The sequence below is a fragment of the Austrofundulus limnaeus genome, unplaced genomic scaffold, assembly GCF_001266775.1.
Source record: "Austrofundulus limnaeus strain Quisiro unplaced genomic scaffold, Austrofundulus_limnaeus-1.0 Scaffold359, whole genome shotgun sequence".
NCBI lineage: Eukaryota > Metazoa > Chordata > Actinopteri > Cyprinodontiformes > Rivulidae > Austrofundulus > Austrofundulus limnaeus.
In genome coordinates, this window is record NW_013952761.1 from 479,199 (window position 1) to 485,312 (window position 6,114).

A 6,114-nucleotide genomic window follows, 5' to 3' on the forward strand; every position below is an offset into this window, starting at 1 on the left:
GGATAATCTCCAGAAATCAATTTAAAGGGTAATAAAATAATTGCTGATATTTTCCCTATAAGTATTACAAAAACACAAAATAAGCATAAATAAGTATTTATATTTGTGTACAAGCTGTTTAGATTGTCAAAAAGCCTGTGTTTTTAGGGTTATTAACAAAGTTCGTGTACTACGACCAGTAATATTTGGGGTCAAAAGTTTTTGCCATGAATGTATTGTGGCTCAGAAGATAAAAAGTTTGGGAACCACTGCTCTAGATGAGTTCTTTGTTAAAAATGTTTTATCTTTTGTACTAGACTCTGAGGAATTACAGGTAAACTCAACTTTTTAAGCAGTACTTCCATGCATGGTGTAAAAACAAGTTTAACGATGACAATCAAAACTGTTTGTTCACATGCAAAARTGGACTGAAAACAGGACTGTGACCAGCTATACATAAATAAATAACAAAGCAGCCACAATTCAAAAAGATGTGCCAGGACAGAAGAGCAACATCATCAGGACAAGGACTGCAGTTTACACTCATCTACAGGCCAGCACTCACACTTTCAGGGATCTCATTCTTGATAGAGAGAAACGCTGGTTTGAGAGAGGAGTAAAGGAAGTCATTTTGGTGAAGACAAAGCCCTAGTTATTAAACAGTTGGGCAATGACGGATACAACCCCTGGCAAAAAGTATGGAATCACCAGTCTTGAATGAGCACTCATTCAGACATTTCATTCTGTAAAACAAACTCAGATCAAAAACATGATACAATAACAAGGTCATTCCAAAGTGCAACTTGTTGGCTTTCAGGAACACTCAAAGAAATGAAGTGAAAACAATTGTGGAAGTCAGTGAATGTTACTATTATTGACCAAGTGCAGGGGAAAAAAATATGGAATCACTCAATTCTGAGGAAAAAAGTATGGATTCAAGAAAACTAGATAAACAAAAGACCATTCAAAATACATCACTGATATTTAGTTGCACCACCTTTGGCTTTTATAACGGCTTGCAGTCTCTGAGGCATGGACTTGATGAGTGACAAACCTCATCAATTTGGTGCCAACTCTCTTTGATAGCAGTTGCCAGATCAGCTATGCAGGTTGGAGCCTTCTTGTGGACCTTTTTTTTTTCCAATTTCCACCACAGGTTTTCAATTGGGATGAGATCTGGACTATTTGCAGGCCATGACATCGACTGAATGTGTCTTTCTCCAAGGAATGCCTTCACTGTTTTTGCCCTATGGCATGATGCATTGTCATCTCGGAAAACTATTTCATCACCTCCAAACATCTGTTCAATTGAAGGGATGAGAAAACTGTCCAAAATGTCAATGTAAACTTGTGCATTGATAGAAGAATGAACCACAGTCATCTTCCCAGTGCCTTTGCCTGACATGCAGCCCCATATCATCAAGGACTGTGGAAATTTGGTTGTTTTCTTCAGGCAGTCCTCTTCATAAATCTCACTGGAACGGCACCAAASAAARGTTCCAGCATCATCACCTTGTCCAATGCAGATTCTTGACTCATCACTGAAGATAACTTTCATCCAGTCATCCACAGTCCATGATTGCCTCTCCTTAGCCCATTGCAGTCTTGTTCTTTTTTGTTTAGGTGTCAATGGTGGTTTTCTTTTAGCTTTTCTGTATTGAAATCCCATTTCCTTAAGGTGATTTCTTACGGTTCGGTCACATACATTTGCGCCAGCTTCCTCCCATTTATGCTTCATCTGTTTCGTTGTACTTTTTCGGTTTTCAATCAAATGGCCTTAAGTTGTTTGTCTTGACGCTTTGATGTCTTTCTTGGCCTACCAGTACGCATGACTTTAACAAACATTCCATGCTGTTTGTATTTGGTCCATATCTTGGATACAGCTGACTGTGAACAGCCCACATCTTTAACAACCATTCCATGCTGTTTGTATTTGGTCCATATCTTGGATACAGCTGACTGTGAACAGCCCACATCTTTAGCAACCATGCGTGAAGATCCTTCTTCAGGAAGTTTCACAATCCTCTCTTTTGTTTTAAGAGGCATTTTTCTTGTTAGAGCCATGGTTCTTGCCACTCCACTTCATCCAGCAGCCCTCCAAGGTGTCATGACTAGGGTTGAGTACCAAAACTTGATTCTATTATGACACCGGGGCGAACATCCACAGTAGTACACGGACCGAAACACATCTCTAACTTCAGTGYTTTATTTCGGTGCCTCAAAGAAAGCTGTTAATTTGCGCCCTCTGGTGTTCACTGTTAACAGTGACAGCCKCRGCACACAATCTCCATGGACTCTCTTGTATGCGGTTCGACTCAGCTCGGTCTTGGCCCAATGCGCCTCTCCAAGCGCGCTGTCTCAGAACATCCTCTCCTGTTGTTCGGGTAGAAGCTATGGTTTTGACGTCAACAGAATTCTACCGGTGGATTAGCTCTTGGATTTACTGACAGCAAATTTCCTCCTGGAGAGAGCTGATTTTTTTAGGAATATGAAGACATGGTGAAATAAAACCGCCTTTTTGAAAAAGGCAGAACTTGTAAACACTTCCTGGAGAGAGGTGAAAGAGACGAAGCTGAGCAGATCACGGGAGGTTTTCAGCATACTGGCTGCCCACGGTTACACAAACACTTAGCTAAACAGCACCGTGATAATAAATAAATAAATAAATGTGAAGTCCGAACAGTAAGACCACAACAGCTTTTTTTATTTTATTTTATGATTAATTTTAACACAACAGCTGAAGCCGCTGAGGACGGTTTGCACATTATCATATCCACTGCGTGGAGACACACGGACACTAAGCAGAATCGACATGACCCAAAGTGAATCGAGTAGAACCCAGTTCATGTAAAGGGGTTGAACAGGTGCCGCTGCAGTTAACAATTACAGTATGTATTATGTATTATAGTCGAGATGTTGAAAGCAAAACGGTCCAAATTTTGGTGTCACTTTACAAAATAAGATGCAGAAACTTCCACCTACAACAAATGCTTTAATAATATTTGGTGCAAAGACAAATTATTAATGGTTTTAACATGTTGGCCAATTTCAAGTTTGACTTTGACTCAGAAATAATTATTGCTTCATAAACCTCTGTGTGAGTGTTTTATTTATTTTTAAGGTACCGATTTAAATACCGTTTAGGAACCGGTACCGTTTTGAAAGTATCGATTCAGCACCAGTATCGAAATAAACCCTTTCAATACACAACCCTAGTCCTGACTGCAGGTGTTTTTAACTGCAGACTAACGAGCAGATATAATCCGAGGCAAGTGTCCATTTATGGATAGGAAATTGACTGGGTGTGTTTTCTACCTCCAATTTGAGTGATTCCATACTTTTCTCCTCAGAATTGAGTGATTCCAAATTTTTCCCTGTGCTTGGTCAATAAAATTAACATTCACTGACTTCCACAATGTTCTCTTAACTTCTTTGAGTGTTCCTGAAGTCCAACAAGTTGCACTTTGGAATGACCTTATTGTATCATGTTTTTGATCTGAGTTTGTTTTACAGAACGAAATGTCTGAATGAGTGGTCATCCAAGACTGGTGATTCCATACTTTTTGCCAGGGGTTGTATTGACATGACATCCTGGTCAAGAGGCATTGGCCAAAGTAAAAGCAAGTCCAGTGTTTTTCATTTTTTCACATTACTTGCCTTTGAACAGGACAAGGTAAGTCAGTTTTCGATGAAGAGACTCTGTTTTTAAGATGTGAGAAATGTAATCTGGCCACATTTTTGTGCCTTTGCCCAACAAAACCTCAAGTTGGAAAGCTGTGAGAGAAAATTATTGACATAAGCAACGTAATAGTCAGACCGAGAGTGGAACTGAGCACACAAAACAAGCAATAAAGGTAAGTGCTTTTATTTACAGGTGCTGGAAAATGTTTTTGGTCATCAGTCCTGAAAAAGGAGGGAAGAATCCAGATGAGTCCAGAGTGAAAACTTAATGTAATCAACTTGTTCAATAATTGTCTTTTGTTTATTCTTACAGGTTCCAGGAAGTGGTGGTGCTCCAGGAATGGTTGAATCCAAAAGGTGAGTGTTAATTTCTTCAGGCAGAGTGGCAGAACAAAAACTTAAAACGGTAAAAATCCTCTGTTGCAGATCCTTTAAGGTGATGGTCAAGAGCGAGCAGTCCTTAGGGCACAAAAACCTCTTGACAAGGGAACCTTAGAAAAGAGAGGTAGGTACAGGTAAGTATAATTAACTATAATATTTAACTTTAAACCTTAGGCTACAAGATACTACCAAATAGGTGTGATRCTTCAGMGAAGACCCAGACATCAAGTGATCCTTATAAAGCCCAGGAGCTCATCAGTGGAACAACCATCAAGTGAGGTAATCAGCAACAGAGCAGCAGCACAGGAAGAAACATCAATCATCACAATTATTAGTCACTGTAACTTTCAAAATAACAGTTTAGTATAAAGTTACTGCAGGGTCATTGGGTCACATGAAAATTAAGGGTATTCAATGTTACAGGCACTGCACTGTAGGCACAACAGTTTATGCATTTACACCATATTTACTCTTACACCTACATTGAAAAGTAGGGATAAAAAACTGATGTTATTACCATGTCATTATAACACTTAGCTTAATATTATTATCATACTAAAAACATAATTTTGAACAGATTTTCCTGATTTTATTTTTCAAATAATGGAATCAGGTTTTTGTATTGGTGCCATTTTGTGTAATTATTTTACTGACCAATTCATCTGTGGATTTAAGTGTGTTTGGTGGATGAAAAGTTTTTTTTATAAGCTTTTTGCTTCTGTCCATGTTTTAACCTTGAGTTAACAGAAATACAAGCACAAAGTTTAATTCTACCTTCCAGCAGTGGGAGCATTCATGCAGCTAACAGTTGATATTGATCCATTTTTTGTCAGTACAGGTAGATTCTGACAAACAAATTTCTAAGGCCCCATTAGCAGGCACTGTTATAAGGCATTGAATGTTTTCCATTTTTTTTTGCTGTCCTAAGTTAAGGTCAATAATAACTTGCCTTTTTGACTAAAAACATAAAAGGAAAATCAGTAAATTTAATTGTCATCAATGCATGTTCACATACAATTATGAGAATTATGCTCTGCATTTAACCTATCACGTGTGAGAAACACCCAGCAACAGGCAGCTATTTATGTGCCCAGGGAGCAGTTGGAAGTTGGGTGTCTTGTTCAAGAACTCCACACCCCGTGGGTAGGGTACGAAGTCAAACATGTCACTTTCTGGTCCCAGGTACACTGCCCTACCATTGCTCCACAGCCACGCCAGTTTTCTAAAGAGTTATACTGATCAAATAAAATTGTTTTATTCAAATATTCACCCCCTTCAAATGAAGAGTATTGCGCAAAATCAACTTTTTTGAGATTTATACAGTGGCGGCTGGCGGATTTTTCTCTGGGGGGGCTACAACTCCAAAACAGACGTATCTCAAAAAGCAATCAAACTTGTACTAAGTTGTTTCATGCCAGTGTATTTATTAAACAAATCCAAATAATAAAACAAAAAGTCATGTAGTTTTTATTTTTGTACATAAATTTTGCTCTTCTGTAAATGAGAAACAAATTTCTTCATGACTCTGGTTAATGTCAGGGATGTTTTAACAAAAATTATCCATAGAGAGCATGGTCAGTGCAGTGAGACGTGATATTGTTTACCTGCGGAAAGTCTGGATTGTGTTCAGTGTTCAGCTCCTCTCAGATTCAGCTGTGGTCAGAGGAGATGTGATGAGAATCTTCAGCAGAGTCACAGTTTAARGTGTCCTGCAGATTGTTCTCTGTGAAGAGCTGGTACAGAGCCACAGCACCACTGCAGCTCCTGAACTAGATCAGACTTCTTAGTCCTGTTCAGCAKTGGGTGAGCCTCCATGGTCTTCAGTGCTCAGAGAACTGTCCTGCAGGAACCTGTCTGTCTGCAGCAGTGTAGCTATGATCAAATATTTTCTGAATGTCTCAAGATGGTGTCACAATCCTAAAAACATAAATACACAAATTTAATTCAAGTGAGCTTTCTAATATATATTTAACATATAGGGATTAGAAACAATTAATGTTATTTTAATAGCAACAAATTGTTGCGTCTCTAAGATAAACTAATTACATTTTTGTTTTTAAAATGTATTTATTT